The sequence below is a fragment of the Chrysemys picta genome, unplaced genomic scaffold (genome assembly GCF_011386835.1).
Source record: "Chrysemys picta bellii isolate R12L10 unplaced genomic scaffold, ASM1138683v2 scaf711, whole genome shotgun sequence".
Lineage (NCBI taxonomy): Eukaryota > Metazoa > Chordata > Testudines > Emydidae > Chrysemys > Chrysemys picta.
In genome coordinates, this window is record NW_027053418.1 from 1 (window position 1) to 23,415 (window position 23,415).

At 45.7% G+C, this 23,415-nt stretch overlaps 1 long non-coding RNA gene across 3 annotated transcripts; it reads left to right on the forward strand.

Moving 5' to 3' along the window:
* Positions 1-2,526: 2,526 nt before the first annotated feature.
* LOC135979184 (uncharacterized) lies at positions 2,527-16,088 on the forward strand. Of its 3 annotated transcripts, XR_010596509.1 has the most exons (5): positions 2,527-2,946; positions 5,333-5,487; positions 11,450-11,530; positions 12,732-12,925; positions 15,777-16,088. It is a non-coding gene; the product is annotated as an uncharacterized LOC135979184 (long non-coding RNA). The 3 variants fall into 3 exon arrangements; XR_010596508.1 differs by lacking the exons at positions 2,527-2,946; positions 5,333-5,487 and adding an exon at positions 6,524-8,510 and having other exon boundaries at positions 15,777-16,084; XR_010596507.1 differs by lacking the exons at positions 2,527-2,946; positions 5,333-5,487 and having other exon boundaries at positions 8,658-11,530; positions 15,777-16,086.
* The last annotated feature ends 7,327 nt before the right edge of the window (positions 16,089-23,415 follow it).

The window sequence follows — 23,415 nt, forward strand, 5'->3', positions numbered from 1 at the left end:
GCGCGGTTCACCCCCGTCCCGGGACACCTGCCTCTTCTGCGGCGTGAGGGAGACCCTGGCGCACGTTTACCTGGAGTACGCCAGGCTGCAGGCCCTATTCCGGGTCCTCACAGATATCCTGTTGCGTTTCTGGCTGCACTTTTCCCCTCACCTCCTTATTTATGCACTCTCTATCCGTGGCCCCACAAAGTCATGGGACCTCCTGGTCAACCTCCTCTTGGTCCTGGCTAAAATGGCCATCTATAAAACCAGGGAGAGGAGGTTGGCGGATGGAGTCTCCTGTGACTGTGGGGCCTCTTTCTGATCCTCCGTCCATTCAGGCATCCGGGCAGAGTTCCTCTGGGCGGCGTCCACTGACTCCCTTGACGCCTTCAAGGAGCAGTGGGCGCTGTCCGGGGTTCTCTGCTCAGTGTCCCATTCAGGTTCCCTTCGGACCCTTTTACCGCACTCCTGTCCCTGTTATTTCATTAGTTGTCCCCCAAAATCACTTGGTTTCCAGGTCTTGTGGATCCCCCGCTAAGGCTGGGGGGATCTTTTAGCAGTGGGCGGGCTTTGGCCCGCCCACTTCCTGGATCCCAATAGGATCACTCTCCTGTAGCCCTCTGGCCTGACCCTGTCACAAGACCTATAGATGTGATACAAAATAAGGCCCTGATCTTGCAGTTTTTGCAATTGATTCCATGTGGACTGACCCCAGGCACAAAATTAGTTGTATGGTCAGGGTTTCAAAAAATTATTTTGCACCAGCTATACTACAGATAGGGTTACAGTTCATATGGAATTATTTGTCTAATCTAATTATGTCGTATGGTTCAAAAGACTCTTTGTTTAGTCCTAAAAATAAAATATATTAAATATCGGGTTGAGTTCATTTGGAAATTCTAAAATCATTAGCTGCTTCCTAAGTATACATGTGTTTGGCCTAATTCCAAGATTTCGTGGAGGAATGGGTACTTTTTTGGTCACACAATCAATTTAAAGCAAGAGAAAATCCCCAAAATGATTTGTACATTTTTACTTTTTCAAGCACTATAGACTAGCATTATCATCAAAATTCTAACTATGAAGCCAGATCCTGACCTGGAATATATCAGCATAGCTCCATTGAAATCAATAAAGTTATTCCAATTTACATGAAAAGGATTTGGTTGTAAATTTTGATTTAAAAAAAAAACCTTGATTGTAGATTAAAAGATTTTCCTTTTAATTTGGAATTAGAAGGAAAATGAAAGGGAAGAGAAGTCAGAATAGTCATAGAAGCAACAGCCGAGATTTTTTTTTTTAAGTTCTTATATTGTGCCAATTGCTGGTGTATCTGAATGCTTTCCAGAGTTAAGAATAATTAAGGTGACTAGCATCTGTTATTTGAGGTTTCTATTTCTCCCATATCCCCCAGAGCAGTGGTTTTCAACCGCTGGTCCACAGACCCCTGGGAGTTTGCAGACTGTCTAAGGGGTCCTCGAAAGGTTGTCCTTACAACGGAACAGTGGTTTTCAACCCGTGGTCTGTGGGGATCCAAAGAGCTCTGCGCCTCCATTTGAAATTTTCTGGGGTCCGCAAATGGAAAAGAGGTTGAAAGCCATTGTCCCAGAAGGTAAAGGGTGTGTGGGTAGGGTGGGGTGGGGGGAGTGTAAATATGAAAAATGGTGATGTTAGTTGTCATTCTAAGTTTTTGCAGGAGTGAATTTCATAGTATTGGGCCAGCTCCTGAAAAAGCCCTGTCTCCTGCATGTGCTAGTTTTACTTCTGATGTGTAGGCAGTTGTTCCCGAGGAACACAGCTACTGAAGTCTGAGAGAGTAAGATGGTATTTTGGGCCCATGTTCTTTATAACGTCAAAACTAAAGACAGATTTGATTGAGTGTTCTGTTGGGGAATCAGCGGAGTGAGTGAAACATAGGACTGATGTACTCAAGTGAACCTGTATTACTGAGGAGGTGTGCTGCTGTGTTCTGTAACTGTTGCAGATTTTTCAGGGCAGATGCATTCGAGTCTAAATACATTGGATTTCGATTATTCAAGCAAGAGTTAATGATGGCCTATGTGATTGAGGCCAAATTGTAATTGCAAATGATGGGATGGGATGTACATGAAGGTGGGAGAATGCATGTCTTGTAAATGGTTTTGTGAAAGTCCAGCATCAGAGCATGGGATTTTTTTGCAGCTATGTTAGGTTGTTGGTTCCAGATTTTTGTTGAATGCTTCTTAATCAGAGCCACTTGTGCTGAGTCACAGCAAGAGGGGCGGGCCATTTAAACCCCTTGAATTTCATTGGTATTTTGAACACGGGAAGCTCAGAATTCCTGCAGCTTTGAGACATTTGTCAGACATCAGCATTGTCTAAAAATTTTGTCTCTTGACAACTGTGTATTTTAGAATGATTGATGATAGAGTGTGTGTGTGTGTTTCTCGATATAACAGTTGGATATTTTGGACTAGGAGGTTGTGAAACAAAAGGAAAATAATTAGAAGCAGCAACGGTTTTATTCATGTTCTTTGGGTGACTTCTATCCTGTGTCAAGATCTGCTATGGGCAGGCAACAGGGAACTGGTTGCTGCTCCCTGGTTCCATATCCTGAGCCAGCTAAGTACTGCTGTGATCTGTGCCAGCTGGGAGATGTCCCAAAAGGATTATCTGCCCTCTGAGGATTGCCAAGAGTGCAGTTTGTGTTCCTAAATCATGTAAGTGCTTAGAAACCAAGGCCCAACTTTCCAGAGTCTTCATGGGACTCAGAGGGGTAGTATGCCACATCACACTACTCTCAGTTTATTGACTTAATCGACTGTTTTGTAACTAATGTTTTGTTGTAGGAAATGAAGAAGGAAAAAAACCTTCTTTGCTGCCAGTCTGATGAAAAAACACAAAAAATCCATCAGCTGGAAGAAGCACTAAAAATAGCCCAACACCTTCTAAAAGAGACCCAGAAGGATGCTGAAGAGATGAAAAGTGAGTGACACATTTCTACCTATTTAAATCCCGTTAGAAACTATTACTTCAGTGTGGGAGATCTGTAAACTTCATTATAAATGGTGATTTGAAGCATCCCCAAGAAATAATAAGTTCCCACTGTGTGATATAGTTCAATTAACTTTCAGCTAATACACGCAATTCTCTTTCCAAACTGAGATTTATACAAATATACTAACTCATAAAATTATATGGTTTTAAAGCAATTAAAAATGAGGACTAAATATGTTCCAAACAAAACTATATGGTCAGCAAAACAATGTGCTCCTGTGTTTTAAAATCCCAAGCAAACAAATATACCTCAAACTATTATCCTTTAGCTTGTATATGGACTCCATCAAGCTAAAACGTGATGAAATGTTACCCGCCGAGCCTTAATTTGACTTTTCCCTACATTTGTCTATCTGGTTGGGAAAATGCATTTTGCAGACTGAGGTTTAAGAGAACAGGTAATTCTGCTAACTAGCCATTGTAAAGAAGGAGACTGCTCCCACTTATCGCTGTAGAAGTCTAACCTCACTTAATGAGATTTCAAAATTAAATGTATGGACCTAGTCCTGCTCCTATTTTAATCAGTATTTCTGCACTCTCCAATCCATGAGGCCATCCAAATAACTGCTTTGCATTTTGATCTTATTCTTGGCAAGTGGCAGCACTTTCGGCTAGCTAAGAAAATGTAATGCCTTCCAAGTCCATTTTCTTGCTTTCGCTATCTTTTATCTGTGGTTCTTAAGGTGTCAAATGGGAGCATTCTCTCAGTTTTCTGGAGGGAATAATTATGAACAAAAAAATAAGTCAGAAGATGTTTGTGCTGTAGCTCTTCACTGCAACCAACAATAACTTGTCCTAATTGAAACATAACTGAATGTGGGTGCCCAGAGTCCTAGACTGTCACTCTTAACCCCCGGACAGTTCTTCCTCTCTAAGAAGTCTCTGATTATCCTCTCTAGTTATACCTTTTCCCCCTTGTAATGGAGTGGGACTCACCCCTGCAGCGCCTCCTTCTGGTCATCCAGGGACTTAGCTCATTTCTAGCCAGAGCACCCTCTGATGGTCACCATCCTGCTCGACATTAGCCCCCGTGTCCCTCCCAGACCCTGGTGTCCTCCCCTTTCAGGGTCCTGCCCCCAGCAGTAATCCACTATCTAGGGATTCCCACCCAGGGGAATCCCCACCCCCTATCCTCCACCTTGCCTCGGTGGCTACTGCCAGTCACCATCTAGCCCTGTTTCACTAGGGCCGGCTGCAGTCTGTAATGGCCACTCATCATTGGCAGGGGACTTTGGACCTGCTGCCTTTCCCTACAACTCAGTACCTCTCTGGGCCTTGGACAAGGCCCTGCAGCCTGGGGAGTTGTCAGCCTGGAGCTCCCCAGCTCCTCTGGCCTTTCCCTAGCCCTGCTTCATTCCAGTACCCTTAGCTTCCCCAACAGCTAGGTCCCTCTCCCTTCAGAGCTAGAGGAAGATTGACTGAGTGTTTGGCTCACAGCCCTTTTATAAGGGCCAGCTGTGGCCTGATGGGGGCATGGCCCAGCTGTAGCTGCCTCCCCAATCAGCCCAGGCTTGCTGCTTTCCCCAGCCACAGCCCTCTGCAGGGTTGTTCCAATCCCTTCAGGGCTAGAGCGGGCAACCGCCCCGCTACACTCCCCTTTGAATCACCACCCTAAATAATCCTTCTCCATCCTATGGGTTGACATAGTTCAAATATCTGTTGATTGCTATCATTTCCCTTCCCCTCTCTGTGCCCCTCTTTCTCACCAAGTTCTGGGTCTTGGAGACATTGAATTTTCCTTGTCCTGTAGGACGGGAATGCGTAGTCTTGTTTTATACGGTAAGTTGGTGTTATTCAATAGAATTCTCTTTGCAATACAGGAAATCTCTTGTATTGTCTGTCTCTCTTAATTTTACTCCATACATCAGTCCATCAAACACCTTGATCATTTTTATATATTCTGGATTTTGAAGACAGGAAAATGGACAAATAGGGCACCAAAATTCTTTATCTAGCCATTGATACTGTTACCTGTCAACCATGAGTTTCAGAGTACAAGCCATCAGACCTCAGTGAAGATGGGCTGTAGAAACAGAGTTACAATTGTGAAGCATAGAGCGATTTGACTAGCAGTATGTTCTTTCTGCAAAACTGAATTCTGGCAATGCTATACAATGTCATGGTTTGGGAATAAAGGCAGTTTTAGAACACATACGTAATTATATTCTGAAATATTAAGAAAATGTATTGCTAGGTGAAAAATTGAAAATTGTCAATATTGCCAGTTTATAGCGTTACCCATAAAAGCTAATATTGCATATTTGACATTGTTTGCTTTCACAAATTAACCACTTAATTTTTTGTATTACTATAGATAAGAGTTTGTCTCAGAAAATAGAACTGGAAGCACAAGAAGCCGAGCTTCAACATTTAAAAAGCAACAATAAATTGCTCCAGGATTCAGTCCAGGAGCTACAGCTTGAAAATGGAACGCTTAAGGACATTAACAAGGCTTTAGAAGAAGAAAAAGTAGACTTACTAGAAACAAACATAAGTTTTTCATATAGTTTAATAAGGCATTTCATACTTAAGCTTTTAAGAGCCAAAATATTTATTTGTGTCCTTTTTAATATCTAGTCTCTATTCTAATATAACATTTGCTATAACTTCTCCATTAGTAGCATGGAAATCTCATTAAATCTGTTATCTTATAAACTTCTGGCTATCAAAGATACAGGAGGTCTTTAGCGGGACACCTGAAAACATGATAAAATGTGCAGGTTTTGTCTGTTCCGTGGCCCAGCTTTTCTCCTCATTTGGAACAAAGAGGTGATTCCTCTCACCTGTAGAACTGGGAGGTGGACCAGTGTTGTTGCTGAAGGCTCCAGGACTAAGCTCCATCCTTCACCTCAGGCCACCAGAAATTGTGTCCACCAGCAGAACAAGTTGGCGGTTCAGTTTCTCCCAACAACTTTGCTTTATCATTAATTTTTGTTCATTTTTCTGCTATATTGATTTCATTTCAACTTCTTGCTCCTCTTTCTCTCTCCTCAAGTAACTTCTCTGGATCCGCAAACGCAGCACTTCTCAGTAACTCCCTTTGACCACTAGTGCAGTGGTAGAAAAGCCCTGCAAAATCAAGCTAAGTCCAAGTAGTTCAGTGGGCAGCTTTTTAGGGGTCTTAGAGGGTAACCTACGTCTCGCTGCTACAAGCCACCAACCCTTGCTGTGCGAGGGGATGGGGCTTTGTTGGGCCAGCGCACTAGTGCCCTGCATGCGCACATAAACACACCCATTTGAAGCCCTGACTCCATTGTGAGAAGGAGCATGAGGATTCTCAAGGAGATGAGAACCCCACATAGTCTACTCAGGAATAACACTTGGAAACTCCATATGCTCTGGGTCCCAAAAAGACAAATGGAATTGTCCCCTTTGTAAGGAAGTAATATGTATAATTAATGAGCAGGAAGTATAAACATCAGGCTTTAAATCTTGTCTCTTGCCTTCCCATCCTTAGGATGTGTTTGCTGGGGTTTTCTCCTACATGCGGGTCTCCTGGAGTGCTCTGTATCAGACTCACTGCCCCCTCCCACCCTGGAGTATATCTGGGTGTGCAGAGACACGTGTTACTTCTGTGAAGCCCTGTCTCAGGTGGCAGGGTAATGTAAATTGTTCATCTCTGCTTTTCAACCTGGGATCCTCTTTCAACCAGGGAAGGGGGCCCAAATTTGAGGTCACAATGGAGTGGGAATTGTCCCTGTCCGTTTATCAGGTGAAGGACCCAGGCTTTACCAGGGAAAGGAGTTTGGAGTCTCCTCCCCCTCTCCATAGGCTTGCTCAGCGTTGAAGGATTAAAGAGCACTTTAGACAGTGTGTGCCCAGAACAGAGGCACATAAGAATTCCATTCCTTATGTAGCTGCACCATCAGGGGATTACAGAGGCATCAAGGAGAAATCCCTTCCCATGTTCAAAATGGCTCCTGCTTTACTGAGTAAAAAGCCCCAAGTGGTACTAATTCTCTTCGGAAGGGTGTAGAGAGACACCCTTTCAGGCACCTGGGGCCATCTAGCAAGCTATTCCAACAATCAGCATTTGTCTCAGTACTCCTACTTAGTTGAGAGATGCCCAGAGCAGGGTGATTAGCGTGCTACCTCACTTCTGTAAACAATCGGGGGAAGTACCCCATGGACAGAACCACACAAAAAAGAAATCCCAAACCCACATGACTCTCTCAGCACTGGAAGCCAGTGTCTTGAAAAAAACCTCAATAATAATAAACTATCTAGTTTCTCATGCTTTCCTCCTTTGAGATCATCATTTCCGGTTAAAACTAGATGTTAAACTAAAATGTAAGGAAAATTTGAAAGTTTGGGGAACCTAAGTGCAGCAGTAGTCCTACCAGAGAGAGACATCGCCATGCCTCCACTTATGGTGCAAAGGAAACAATACCTTACTTGCCAGGGTCTGTACTTCAAAATTAGACCGTGTTTAAACATGTCTTTTCACTCTGCCCCTAAGATTAACCATAACTGACTGATGTGATATTAAACATAACAGTGCAGTGTCTACACTGCATGTTGTAACACCATGTTAATGAACACATTAATTAATACCTTGTGAAACTTCCCACTGTAGACGTGCCCCTATTGTCTTTAAACTGCTTCTACTACCTCATTATGTCACACGCAACTTGTGAGAGCATATCAGTTCTGATGTATGCAGAATTTCCATCTAAATTATTAATTAAGTGATTCTTCTTATGACAGCACTATTTTTGCTAATAATTTAGAGAGGCGTTTTTAGTTTTTAAACCTGTCCATCTAGGTGAATTTCTTCTTATCAATTCCCTCTGCATTTTCTAGCCTGCAGTCTTTTTCTACTTCCATTTGTGGTGAATGACGGACTGTAGTTCTGTGCTCTCGCTTCAGAAATAAACACATGAAAAAGCAATCCTGTAGCACAGTGTGGAGCCCGTATTGTGGCAAGCAGGCACTGAGTTACAGTGCTCACTCCATGCCCAGCTAATGGAGAACTGTGCTTGATATTTACGTTATCCTGAAGTGTGTTTTATAAGGCTGCCAGATATCCACCATCCCTTTATTTTGGCATTCCAATGCACATAGGGTGGACAAACCTGCCTGGACCACATGCTTTTCAGCTGGGTTTTGTCATTTGGTTGTTTTGAATATTCTATTTAGATTATTATTTCTCTATCAAGGAAATCTACACACATGTAGCTTTCCAATAAACATGACTTTTATGTTTCTCTGTTGGAATTAGAAGCTGCTATAATTCAATTGTATATTACTAAGTGAATCTATTATACAAATGCATATTATAACTTTTGTCTGGTTTTTTAGTTGCACTGAACTTTTAATGACAGGTGAGATGCCATTAGTGAGAGTATAATGCTTATACAGAAGAATGAAGTTTCCTATTAGCAACTACAAACAATTTTTTATTTTATAGTTGGACAATCAGAAGTCTTCAATTCAACTGAAGAAGCAAAATGGATTTGCTTGCAATAAAATGAAGACGTGGATGAAATCCTGTAAGCAGCTAGAGAAGGGAAAAAAAAGTTGCAGAAACAAATTGCTGAACATGGTGCTCCATTAAAGGAGCAAAAGCCAAGTATGGGGTAGTTTTAAGAAGGAAATGCTCTACTAGAATGTTATTATAAGGCCGCAAATCATTCATGGAAGTCACGGTTTCTGTGACCTCTGTGAATTTTGCAGTGCTGGTGCAGCTGATCCCAGGACCACCCCATCAGCTGGGGAAGCCCAGGAGCCAGCCGCACTGGCCGTTGCTCCGGCAGCACTAGGCATGGTCCCTGGTGCTGCCCTGGAGCAGGAGTCTGGGACTAGTGGCAGCAGGATCCTGGGCATCCCCCCCAGCAACAGCGTCACCCTGTTCTCTCTCCCCCACTCCTCAGCAGTCTTCAGGATTGTCCCCCCTCCCAGTAGGTAAGATTTAGTCACGAATATTTTTAGTAAAAGTCATGAACAGGTCATGGGGCCGTGACTTTTTGTTTATTGCCCGTGACCTGTCCATGACTTTTACTAAAAATACCCGAGACTAAAACATAGCCTTAATCATGATCCTGTTTCTAACCTTAATGCATTTATTTATACAATATGTTTTCAAAACATGCATTATTACGTTTGATTCAGATGAGGCGCCAGATCCTCAGCTGGTATAAATCATTATAGTTTCTGAAGCTCTGCCATTCACACCAGCTGAGAATTTGGCCCAAGATCTGTCTCCTCAAATTTCAGAGTCTCCTTCTATGTTATGAATATAGATTTCCAATGCCTATGTTTTGAAATCAAAACTGACCTTAGGATGAAGGGGAGGCTTTTTTTTAAAGAACATTAGAGTGGTGTGTATAACTTCTTACAATGCTTTGTTTGAGACATGAGAGTGTAAAATGTTGGAGTGTGTCTGTTCTTTCCGTTGCTGGCCATCACAACAAAGAAAATTCACATTCTGGGTATAGATGGCTGATAGTTCAGCATCCACCATGGAGAAATTGACATCTTTTAGAGTTTATACATATGTCCTTCCAAACAGCTTTTGGTGTCCTTCTGGCTTGTAGACAGGGAGAGAGGAGCAACTCTTAAAGTGTTATGATTCAGACAAGTATCAGAGGGGTAGCCGTGTTAGTCTGAATCTGTAAAAAGCAACAGAGGGTCCTGTGGCACCTTTAAGACTAACAGAAGTATTGGGAGCATAAGCTTTCGTGGGTAAGAACCTCACTTCTTCAGATGCAAGTAAGGGAAATTTCCAGAGGCAGGTATAAATCAGTATGGAGATAACGAGGTTAGTTCAATCAGGGAGGGTGAGGTGCTATGCTAGCAGTTGAGGTGTGAACACCAAGGGAGGAGAAACTGTTTCTGTAGTTGGATAGCCATTCACAGTCTTTGTTTAATCCTGATCTGATGGTGTCAAATTTGCAAATGAACTGGAGCTCAGCAGTTTCTCTTTGGAGTCTGGTCCTGAAGTTTTTTTGCTGTAAGATGGCTACCTTTACACCTGCGATTGTGTGGCCAGGGAGGTTGAAGTGATCATCAGTGATCTACAACCCATCCTGGACAATGATCCCTCACTTTCACAGACCTTGGGAGGCAGGCCAGTCCTCGCCCACAGACAACCAGCCAACCTTAAGCATATTCTCACCAGCAACCACGCACCGCACAATAACAACTCTAACTCAGGAACCAAGCCATGCAACAAACCTCGATGCCAACTCTGCCCACATATCTACACCAGCAACACCATCACAGGACCTAACCAGATCAGCTATATCCTCACCGGCTCATTCACCTGCACGTCCACCAATGTTATATATGCCATCATGTGCCAGCAGTGCCCCTCTGCTATGTACATTGGCCAAACTGGACAGTCACTACGCAAGAGGATAAATGGACACAAATCAGCTATCAGGAATGGCAATATACAAAAACCTGTAGGAGAACACTTCAACCTCCCTGGCCACACAATAGAAGATGTAAAGGTAGCCATCTTACAGCAAAAAAAACTTCAGGACCAGACTCCAAAGAGAAACTGCTGAGCTCCAGTTCATTTGCAAATTTGACACCATCAGATCAGGATTAAACAAAGACTGTGAATGGCTATCCGACTACAGAAGCAGTTTCTCCTCCCTTGGTGTTCACACCTCAACTGCTAGCAGAGCACCTCACCCTGCCTGATTGAACTAACCTGGTTATCTCCATACTGATTTATACCTGTCTCTGGAAATTTCCATTACTTGCATCTGAAGAAACATGCTTCAGACAGTTCCTCCATTTTCTAACTATCATCAGCCTGGTACTAGTTGCAGCTTTCTGGGACCAGGAAGTGCTGGAGTTTATTAACTTTAACAAATGTTTTTTAAGACACATACATTGGGGTTTTATTGATCACAAGCTTCAGTCATTTCAAGAGTTGTCAGGGGCTAAGTATAGAGCTAATAGGACAACAGTTTAAAGTGGTCACCACAGTGTGTAAAATATACTACAACTTGTCTGCCATTAGCTAGGGTAAGTTAGGCTAGCAAATATTCATGAGTGTCCAATAAGCAGAATCACTAGCGGTATAAAAAGAGATCCATATTTCTGAGACGATCTATATTCAATTATATACCCAAAAATTGTTAAAATAATGGTAAGGTGGTAATGTTAAGCACTTAAAAGTTAGGAAATGCCAGAATTAATGTTGCCCATGCATTGTGTGTCCAGGGTCAGATTCCAACGAATCGGGGTACCTGGCACCCTGACAGTAAATATGGTATCAACAGAGATCTCTTCTGTAAAGTAACCTTTACATGATGTCTGGTTTGTTTTATTTGGTATAGTTTACTGTGGTTGCACAAGCACACATCTTATGTACTTAATTAAGAAATGAATGATGGAGATCATTGCATTCTAAACTCATCTTTCCAGAGTCTCCTTAAAGTTATTTGTACAGGTAATGACTCTTTCCTTTGGTCAGGTGCTGATGAGGTTGCCATCTCCCTACATGAGAATGAGCCAGAGTATGAGCTAGACGGACTCCCAGAGGTGGTGAAAAAAGGTAATTGTTACTTCTTTAGAGGAGAAGAGACCACATTGGTGGGGAGTGTGTGCGCGCACGCTTATCTAGAGAATCGTGTTGTCATATGTGTGACTTGGAAGCATTGTAAAAACTTGGACATCATCGGCCAGATTCAGCCCTCGTATAGGTTGCATAAGTCCATTTAACTCAACTGCTTGTCAGAGCTGAGTTTAGCCGCATGTGCTTTAAAAAAAAGCCCTAGTATACAATTGAGGCTACAGGGGGCTAGTATATTTTGTTGTAGATGTATGTAATTTCTAGTGATTTTGGTTTTTGGTCTGTGTGATGTCTTCCCATCTGTACAGTTTTGTAGTATTTGATGACAAAAGCAAAACAGCCAAAAATTCTGAAATCCAGAATCCTAATATCAGGTTGTAGTTTTGAAAATCAGTCTAGATACATGTTGTTGACTTTGGGACTCCTCCAAAAACTTTGCAAAAGACCTCTGGCAAAAAGAGAGGGATTCTAGGCCCAGCCATTCCCAGTATAAACCACCTTTTTCTTCTGGTTGAGAGGAAGGGGGGAAATTTTTGCTGAAACATTTTTAACTGAATGTTTTTTCATTGAAATGTGCTGCATTGTCAAAGCCGAAATGTTTCACGGAGATGTATTGATTCAGACAAAGTTTTTGCTGGGAAGGTTTCTGAGGTGCAAAGTGGACTCTTGCAAGGAGGAAGGCCCCCAAATTGAAAACCTGATGTTTTTGATTCAATTTCATTTTGTGAAAGCATTTGAAAGGCTTATGGTTTCATTCCAATCTAGAATAAAAACAAATTTTGAAACCTCGAAAGGTGTCGCAAAACCGAATTGTCGCCCTCCGGCCAGCTCCACTTAGAACAGTAGAAGAGACATCATTTTCAGATGGAAATGATTTTCCAGTTAATGGTGTTCCTTTAAAGGGAAAAGAGAACATTTTCTTGGGGAAAACGCTTTTGGCCATTTTAGTAGAGCTGCTGTTGCACAGATCCACACCCTTGCCTGAGTTCACCTATAAAATTCTAGGAACGCAAGATAGTCCTAATAATTCCCCCATTATATTTTATTCAGTGAGTAAATGCCATTTTACTGTCTTAAATTATTACCGGTTGTCATCTCCATCTTGAAATGAGCAAGATCAGATTGATTAGAACAATAAAGTAATTTAAGCAACCTTGGTTAATAGAAGCTGTTTATTTTTTAGGGTTTCCTGCTATTCCTATTGTGAAAACCGACCCTTACATTTTGTGCAGAACAACTTTTAACCTAAGGACCAGTCCCCGTCTTGCTGCCCAAAGCCAAAAATTGTCACCAGGTTCCCAACTTTTACAAAAAGGCAGGTCAGATAATCTTGGGGAGATCTGTAAACCGACAGCTGGTGGCAGCAAATCACAAAAGGTAACTGATCTTAAAAATGTATCTGAATGTGCAGGGCATGGGCAATCCACATCATGTATTTATCTCTCCAAGTGAGTTTGAAGATATGCCGTGTTATTCACACCTCCTTTCTATCTGCCATGAATATAGTGAAGGCAAGGTCATCAATGTAAATACAATCAATAAAGCGTGGCATATAACAAAGATCTGGGCATAATGGTAAACTTAAAATTGTTGGTATGATCAAATCTGTGATCTCATGCCAAGTGCTCATTAACTTGGTAAATAGAAATGAGGTAAATCTTCCCACTTTAATGCTCATCACAAATATTTGATTATTTCTTGAAAGACCTGGCTGCCTAGAGCAGGGGGTGCGTGTGTGCGTGCATAGATGGATTACACACAAAAGCACTCAAAAGTTCGGATATGCTGGAATGAAGGCTCCTTGTCCCAATCTCTCTGTTCAACCAGCCCCAGTTCTCTTCTCCTCCTCCTCTTAGCTCTGTGTCTTCTCTCAGTGTCTCCTACACATTCCTTTCCCCGTACCCCCGCCTTCTCTCATAGTCTTCTAGTCTTAGCCTCGCCTACTGGCTCCCTGTCCTTGGCCCCCTCCCCTCACCCCCGTTCCAGTCCCAATCTTGGCATACTCCTTGTCCCAGTCTGCCCTCCCACCCCCACCCCCCCATTTGCCTTTTGTCCCCTCTGCATTTGAGTCCAGTATCTTCCTCCACCACCGTGCATGTGCACCAGCTTGGAGGGGTCATTGGGAGTACAGGAAAGAAAGGTTCCTGTCTCAGTTCTGGTGCTTGGCCCAAAGCAGCTGGGAAGAACCGTTGCAGGGAAACTCTGGCGTTGACCCCTTTAGGCCTGGGTTGGAGCATATCAGTTGCTCTGTGAGGATGGCTCAGTGCTGTGTTTTCATATCCAGGAGCTGTGGGGAAATGGCACATGTGCAGTCACTCTGTGGGGAATAGCTCATGCGCAGTTTGGTTAGCACTAAGAGCTGTGCGAGATCCAAGTATATGCAGCGAGGATGAAATCTGCAGAGATTTTAGCTGCTAAAAATCTAAGAATTCTCTCTACTGAGCGTCTGTGAACTGTGATTTTTTTTTCAAAGGCTTCTAATTTGGCCAAATTTGGGCAAGTTTTCCTGGGGATGGCAAAAAGCACATTCTCTGACACAAAGGCCACTCCCTGCCAAATGACAAGTCCCTGCTCCAACACATGGAGCTTTTCAAAGAAAAGTTGCCCGAATATTTTAATATGAGAAAAATGTAGATTTCCCTAGCCTTGCTCTTGGGAATAGCTTAACCATTTTGGCTGAAATTCTGCCTCTGTCCCCCATCCCCGAAGAAAAAGAGCATGAGGCAGACATACAGCATGGAAAATTTCAGCCCAAGCAATTAAAGTTTGTAAAGTTATAAGCAGCAGAAAACAGGGTCTTGTAATGGGAGGAGACAGGTAACCTTAATAATAAATGGTCCTACTAGCTTTGCCAGTAATATATGTTGGTAACAATTTTGTTTTTGCTGTTGCATTGCTGTGAACAACACACAAAATCATTCTTTAAGTAACAATCTCTACAAAAACAATCATGCTTCAACAAATTGTTTAAAGAGATATTCTGTTCCCAGAGTTTTCATTTTTTAGGGCCAGACCCTGAAGTCGTTTCTCAGTCCTTATGCAAACTTGATCTGATTTTTTTTCCTTTGCTTTTAATTATTGAGGACACTGGAATGAAAATTGATCTCATTCTTTAGAAGTTCTGGTACTGAACTTTGTCTTAATGCTTGTATTGTGATAGCCTCAACCAGACACTGGTAACTGCATGTCCACAATCGGAGATTTTGCCCGTTGCTAGAAAAACACCGTTAGAGTGAAGGAACAATTAGAGAGGTGGCACACTATCTCCACAACTCTTAGGTCTAAAAAGGAATGCTTCCACAGTCTCTGCTTTCAGTGGTAAAAATCATTTATTTTTAGACTTAGCCTTATATTTCTCAAGCTACTATTACAATTACGGAACTGTAAGGACTGTCTTCCCTTTTTCCACTTGACATCAACATTTTAACAGCTTTTATTTTGATAACTATCGGCGCTAGAAGGATAAGCCCTGATGCTCATCTCTCACACAGGACCCACATCAGTGTAAGTGGGATGAGAATTGAGACCAATTACCTACACTATCAGAAGCTGTGGCATTTGGGATTTCAATTGTCGTGAAGCACACATTTATAACTACTTAAGTTTTAACTAATTGATGCTAAAATCATGTCAGCATTTGGTGGGAAGTGCAGGGGAGACAAGGATGATTGTAATAGCAGTGGGGACTGGAATTTGAGATAACCCCAAAGGTATAAATATTGTGAAATTTTTCAACAGTTTTACAAAGCTAGTGTTGAACAGCAGAACATCTGGACAAGATATCCTCTGCAGGCCAGTGTAAATGCTTCAGGACAAAGCAACTTTTTCAAGTGCTATTATATTTACAGAATAAACTATAGGACATTTACAAATTCATTATGAAATATCAGTAATTAAACTTAAATTACATATCTCAAAATACAGTTCTGCAGATTAGTGATTGAGCAAGAATAGACTAGACAAGGAATTACTGTGTACTACTCCTTAGCTTTGCCTATACCTTGTTATATTATGTGACTTGCGATTTGTAAAACTTGAACGTGGTGAGGAGTAGGTAGTTGCTGTAAAGCATTCTGCACAGCACTGTTGTATTTTCAAAGTGATCAATATAAACACTGAAGACTCTTACATTTAGCGGGTGTCTGCTAATTCATGGTATTTGGTTGCTTGGAATGCGTCTCTCACTTTCTGCTGGTACTTAACAAGACTATTTTTTGTTGTGTTGCAGGTAGATGATACTCAACAGTGCCAAGCAGAAACAGCTATTGAACCCATGGAATCTAGTTCAAGATCTCTTTGCATAAATGAGCAACCCACAAAAACTGTTGCTCAGACCTCTAGGGAGAATATTAACACTCACAAAGGCAGAGGTTCCTTGAGCACACAAACATCACCTGAGCAAAATGAAGAAGGCCAAAACTGTATAATACTGTAAACCTGAGTAGTATAAGGGCCCTACCGTCAATAAAACCCTAACCCTGCCTCTTGACCCCTTTACCCTGCCCCTTAACCCCTTAAACCGCACCCACCTGTCACAGGAAGTCCCGCCCCAGGGGGTGTTAGTTTCGGGGTCAAGACGTCCACATGACCGGCAGCAAGGTGTGTCATGTGACCCTCCGCCTACGAACTCCTCCTCGGTATTGGTTTTACCCCGATAGGACCACCCTGAGAGGAGATTTGACCAGTCAGGGTGAGTCCTAGGGCGGGGTGACCTGTCCGGATGTGGGTCGTGTGACCCCTCTAAGAACTCCTCCCAACACCCTCTGCCAGTCAGAGTGCAGCACCATTACCCCATATGTCCCAGCTCCGGGCAGAGGAGGCCATCTCTTCCCAAGGACACCTGTTTTAGAAATTGTGGAAAGGCTGCTGAGAGGAAACGTGGACTCCTTTACCACCCCTGTGAGAACTTCAGACTTTGTTTTAGCCCCGAGCACCTTTGGACTTGTGTGGAGAAAGCGCTACATCGGTGACAGTCCCGAGGAGGACCCTTTGACTCAACCGTTGATGGATACGTTGGAATCCGACCCCGAAACCCTTGTGAGGCACCCCGATGAGTGTGACGGCCTCTCATTGTTCAACCCCCTAGAGGTGGAAGGCGATCATAGCTTAGGGGAGTCACCAGCTGACAAGCTGAACAGAAAAGACGTCGCTCAGGTAAATGAATGATTAAGAAGCGACGGTCGAGGATGGGGTATAATGGGGCAAGGAACCAGGGATTGCGTAAATTAACAAGCAGCAGTGGGGTGCTTACACTGTTTCTTTTCTGAAAATCTCTCAACAGCTCGAGGATGCTGTGACGGTACCTCCCATAAGGCTTTAATTTGTTAATTTACGCAATCCCTGGTTCCTAGCCCCATTACACTCCATCCTCGACCCAGGGCCGGCTCCATGCACCAGCCGACCAAGCACGTGCTTGGGGCGGCACATTACAGCGAGGCGGCGCTAGGATTTTTATTTAATTATTTATTTTGGTTCGGCGGAGGGGCGCTCGGGGGGCTTGGCATGGCGCTCGGAGGGGGAGCAGGGTCTTGGCATGGCGTGTCGCTCAGAGAGGTGCGGGGGCTTCAGGCGGCGCGGCGCTTGGAGGGGGCGGGGCTTCAGGTGGCACGGTGCCGAGGGCGCGGAGGCTTGCGCGGCGCACGGGGGGTGGGGCTTCGGGCAGCACAGCGCTCGGAGGGGGAGCGGGGGCTTGGCATGGCACTCAGAAGGGGTGGGGCTTCGGGCGGCACAGCGCTGGGGGAGCGGGGGCTTGCGCGGCTCTCCGGGGGTGGGACTTTGGGCAGCATGACGTTCGGAGGGGCGGGGGCTTGGCGCGTCGGTCAGAGGGGGGGCAGGGGCTTGGCACGGCACGTCGCTCGGAGGGGTTGCATGGCACTTGCAGGGGTGGGGCTTCGGGTGGTGCGGCGCTGCGGGGCCGGGGGCTTGCTTGGGGGGTGGGGCTTCGGGCAGCGTGGTGCTGGGGGTGTGGGGATTTCGGCGGCGCTGGTCGGGGCGGGTTCAGCTGTGCGTCACTCATGGGGCGGGGTACGGCGGGGCGGCGCTCTTCTTTTTTGCCTGGGGCGGCAACAAAGTTAGAGCCAGCCCTGCCTCGACCTTCGCTTCTTAATCATTCATTTACCTGAGCAACGTCTTTTCCGTTCACCTTGCCCGCCAGTGACTCCTCCAAGCCATGATCACCTTCCACCTCTAGGGGGTTGAACAATGAGAGGCCGTCACACTCATCGGGGTGCCTCATAAGGGTCTTGGGGTTGGATTCCAACGTATCCATCAACGGTTGGGTCAAAAGGTCCTCCTTGGAACTGTCACTGATGTAGCGCTTTCTCCACACACGTCCAAAGGTGCTCAGGTCTAAAACAAAGTCCGAAGTTCTCACGGGGGTGGTAAAGGAGTCCACCTTTCCTCTCAGCAGCCTTTCCACAATTTCTAAAACACATGTCCTTGGTAAGAGACGGCCTCTTCTGCCCGTAGCTGGGACTTCTGGGGTAATGGTGCTGCACTCTGACTGGCAGAGGGCGTTGGGAGGAGTTCTTAGAGGGGTCACACGACCCACTTCCGAACAGGTCACCCCGCCCTAGGACTCACCCTGACTGGTCAAATCTCCTCTCTGGGAGGTCCTATCAGGGCAAAACCCATGGTGATTGGTAGAGGGAAGTGGGAGGAGTTCTTACAGGGGTCACAGAAGGCACCTTGCTTATAATCATGTGGCTGCTTTGACCCCGGAAGTAATACCCTCTGGGGCGGGACTTCCTTTGACAGGTGGGCGGGGTTTGACGGGTCAAGGGGTGGGGATTAATGGGTCAAGGGACAGGGTTAGGGTTGGATTGACTTTAGGACCCTTATGTTACTAGCCTGCATGTAGTGACTCGGGGTGGCTCCCCTCCTGCCCAGCAGAGGGAGAGCCCTTACAGACACCCAAGTGGGCGGAGTCACCGACGCCTGTTCCTGCCCCCCGGAAGTCAAGGGGCAGTACAGGAAGTGTAAAAGCTGGCCGCCAGAGCTCAGTGAGGCCTAGCCACCGCAGGGAGCAGACGTGCGGCCGGGAGACCTCCGAGGCCCGAGGCTGTTGCCCTAACTAGCTTGAGCTACCCCGAGCCCACTACGAGGAGGAGCCGCTGGAGCCCGTCTGCTCCCGTCATTGGGAGGAGCAGTCAGACCTGCCCCACGCCAACTACGAAGGTGAGGAGCCCCCAGAGCCCCTCCGCCCCTGCTGTTACCCGGAGGAGCCGCCGGAGCCTCAGTGGCCGGATTTCCCCGAGGAGCTGCCAGACCTGCCCCCAAGCCCCGGACCAGAGGAACCGATGTTGCTGGACTGGCCCGAGCCCGGCGTTTTTCGGGCAGGATACCCCACTGACGAGCAGAGGTGATAGCCGCTGCTAGGGCCCCGGGCTGGAACGCAGTGGAGTGGGTGGGCCTGCGTCCCCCCCTGCAGGAGGTGTAGGAGCCTGCGCTTACCCCAACTGGGATATTGTTTGCTCAGCCCCTGCACCAAAGGGCCTGAGCTGTGACTGTTTGTGCCCCGCCCTGATCCAGGGCCTGGGTCCTACCTGAACTTGCTGCTTGTTTGCTCAGCCCCTGCACCAGAGAGCCTGAGCTGTGACTGTTTGTGCCCCGCCCTGATCCAGGGCCTGGGCCTCCCAACTGGCTGTTATATTGTTGCTCAGGCCCTGCACCAAAGGGCCTGAGCTCCCTAACTCTATACGGTTGCTCAGCCCCTGCACCAGAGGGCCTGAGCCCTGAACTAACTGGTTGTTTGTTCCACCAGTAGTGAGTCGGTGTGGCTCCCCTCCTGCCCAGGAGGGTCGAGCCCCGGCACGAACCTTCTACACTGCAGTTATATCACTTCAGATCAAGATAACCTTTGGAAGATAAATAGTTTTCGTGACTAGAAATGAAAACTATATGCTCACTATTTTTCGTCAAAATAATTTGTAGAATACTTTGCAACACTAAATCATTTTTACAGGTCTTGTTGTTAAACATTTCCTGAGAACTATGTCAGGAAAGCTATGTTGAAAGAATGGCATATCCATTTTTATTTCACAACATGTTGGTAATATAGCTGATCGCTGTACAATGTTCTGTAAATAATTCTGTAGAAACTTGTTTGAGATAAAATTTAATAGAAATGCAGTTAAATACCAAACCACACATTACATTAGCAGTATTCCTTCTGTATATAGATGTTTCATTAAATTTCCAAAACACATTTCTGAGACTATTCATTACTAGAAGTTCACCTTGATCGATTGGTCCTTCAGCCCTCGTCTCGATTGCACCAATCACAACACGTCTTCCATTCTTCTTGTATCATGGCCTTCCTTCTCCATGTGCGGCCATGTCTTTTCATGGTAACATCTTCCCATCTCTTTGGAGTTTGGCCGAGTGCAGCTGCTAGTCCATCGATTGTCAGTGAGCCTCACTATATGCCTGGCCTATCCCATTTTACTATGCCTGCTCTAAACAACGACGTTCAGCACTCCACTCTGCTGTCTGATCTCTTCATTGGGGACTCGGTCGTGGATTGAAATTCCCTGAATTCTTCTTTCCATCGCCCTCTCCATGACAACAGTTGCTGCTCCTCTGTCAGCACCCATGTTTCACTACCATACAACATTGCAGTACAGTAATTCCTCGCTTAACGTTGTAGTTATGTTCCTGAAAAATATGACTTTACGCGAAACATTGGAAAGCAAAACCAATTTCCCCATAAGAATTAATATAAATGGGTGGGGTTAGGTTCCAGGGATATTTTTTTCACCAGAGGAAAAACTATACACACACACACACCATATTTTAAACAAACACTTTAATACTGTACACAGCGATGACGATTGTGAAGCTTGGTTGAGGGGGTGGAAGCGAGTGAGATATTTCCCCAGGGAATGCCTTACTGCTAAATGATGAACTAGCTTTTGGCTGAGCCTTCAAGGGTTAAAATGTTGTTAATGTAGCCTCACACTCTACAAGGCAGCACCAATGGGGGGAGACAGCATGGCAAACAGAGACACACACCCTGTGTGTGGGAGAGAGAGAGAGAGCGAGAGATGCACATTGCCCCTTTAAGTATGCTGACCCCACTCGTAAGTACATTGTCTTTTTAAGTCTATCGGGAGTTGAGACAGCAGGTGCTGCCCCAAGCTCTCTCTGTCTCTCTCCATCAGTGTCCCCACCCTGCTCTATATGGAGAAGGGGTAAGTGGGGTGCAGGAGCAGGGGAGAGGGGGAAACCCTGACATTAGCCCCCCCCCCTTGCACAGCAAGCAGGAGGCTCCCAAGAGCAGCTCCAAGGCAGAGGGCAGGAGCAGCACATGGCAGTGGGCGGAGGGACATCTGAACTGCCCGCAATTGATAGCCGGCTGGGCAGCTGCTGCACAGGGAACCTAGGGGAGTGGGGAGCTGAAAGGGGGGGCTGCTGGTCCACCCAGATTCTAAGCCCTCAGCAGCTAGCTGCAACAGGCTGCTCTTCCTGCAAGCAGTGGACAAAGCAGGCGGCTGCCAAACGACGTTATAAGGTGTCCTAAGTTTCATCCCCACTCTGGACTTTAGAGTACAGAGATGGGGGCCTGCATGTGAACCTCTAAACTGAATTACCAGCTTAGATCTGGTTTTGCTGCCACCACTCCCAAGTGCTAACTCCCTTCCTGGGTACCCTTGAGAGACTTCTTCACCAATTCCCTGGTGAACACCGATCCAAACCCTTGGATCTTAAAACAAGGAGAAATTAACCATTCCCCCTCCTTTCCCCCCACCAATTCCTGGTGAGTCCAGATCCAACCCCCTTGGATCTTAAAACAAGGAAAAATCAAGTAGGTTCTTAAAAAGAAGGCTTTACTTAAAGAAAAGAAAGGTAAAAGAAAACCCTCTGGGAGAGATTAGCATACCAGCTACTCTCACAGACAACAGCTTCAAATCACAGAGGATGTTCCCCTGGGCAAAAACTTAGTTACACAAAAAATACCCAATTTGATTATTCCCTAATGCCCAAGACAAGTTACAAAGAAAATAAACATACACCTATTTATTTCCTTCACTAATACTCACTACTTGATAAGAGGCTGAATTCTGGAGCTTGCCCACTCGGGTCAAAACTTAAACTGAAACTAAACAAAGGAAACTTCCCTCCTTCCTTTTGAAACATCTTATCCCCCCATTGGTTCCTCTGGTCAGGTGTTAGCTAGACTAGGTGAACTTCTTAACCCTTTACAGGTAAAAGAGGCATTAACCCTTAACTATCTGTTATGACATAAGGCAGCATTGTGTAAGGGGACCGTTGCCCCTTACTAACATTCAGTGGGGGTGTTTTGGTTGGCTAGCTCCCAGCACTAAAAGGGGAGGGATCGATGGGAAATCAGGACCCTGAGACTGACAGTCCCCAGGAACAATGGCGAGAGGCCAATGCTCCAGGTCAGCCTGATTGACAGGGCAGGCAGGCTAATCAGCATGACAGGAGGCCAGGGTGGGTCCCGTCCTCCGTGTGAGTTGGAATTGCCTGGGTCAGACTGAGTGGGGCCGAGCTAAGGAGAAAGCAGGGGCCCAAGCTGAGCTGGAGAGCAGAACCGTGCCAGATCCAGAGGGGCCAGAGGCGCAGCCACAGAGCCAGAGACGCAGCCCAGGGAGAGCAGATCCTGTGCTGGGAGCAGAGCTGCAGCCACAGAGCCAGGTGTGGTGAGCAACTGGGACCAGCCAAAGGGGGACCTCGGGCAAAGGGCCCAGCACAGAAAGACACCCCTAGCCAAGGGCCCTTGCAGGCCAGACCGGGTGGGGGACCTTAACCTGACGGGGGGCTGACGCTGGGAAGAAGGGTCCCACCACTCAAAGCCCGGAGGACTGTGGCCACCACCATTGCAAGTGTCCAACCCGCAGCATACCTGCAGCACAGCCAGGGCCTGAGAAGGAAATCTGGGACCTACAAGGAACAGACTGCGAAGTGCCCTGATGTCCAGAGACACTGTTTGTGATGTTCCCTGCCACAGAGCAGGGTGATGTGTTTTCCTTTAACCTTTCCCATTTTTCCTTGTTCTTTTCTTTAGATTAATTGTTAATTAAACAACTTGTATTTGCTTTAAATTGTATGGAATAATCAGTGGGTCAGGGAGGTGCCCAGTGCAGAGAGGGTACCCCGGAGTGGGGACACCCTAGCCCCTGTCCTAGGTGACCACAGCAGGGTTGGGGGTTGAGCCCCCCAGGAATCCTGGGCACAGCAATCCTGGGCCCAGCCTTGTTGGGGTTACGAGGACTCTACCAGACAGGAGAGTGGAAGGGGAGCCCTCAAGGGCAGGGAGGCATCTGGGTAAAGGGAGTGGGAGCGAGGACTCAGATCCTTTCGCTAGCCCACTTCACCGGGGTAGTGCAGAAGCCAGGAAAGTTCCCCACAATAGCGGGACCATTCCCCCACTAACAATTGCACAACTTTAAACGAGCGTGTTCTGTAATTGATCAGCAACATAACAATGAAACACCGTTAACAGGGATGACTTTAAGTGAGGAGTACTGTACTGTTTAGCTGAAGAGGCTGGCACGTGTTGCCTTATTGATTTTTCCTTGGAGGACATCCTTGATAGAACTGAATGCACACCAATGTGCGTTCTTTCTTCGCGAGAGTTCAGCTTCCTGATCGTGGCGCATGTTAATTCCTTGGCCCAAATAGACATATTGCTCAACTTCTGCAAGAGCATTCAGCACTGTATTGATCTCTATGCTGTCCAACGCTTTTTCATAGTCGACAAAGGCAATGCATAAAGGGAATATAGTGAAAATATGGTCCATGTGCTGAAATTCCTCCGAAAACCTCCCTGTTCTCTGGGCTGTTGCTCGTCCAGACTCTGTGAGAGTCGGTTTGTTATTATTTTGGTGAACAGCTTGTAGACA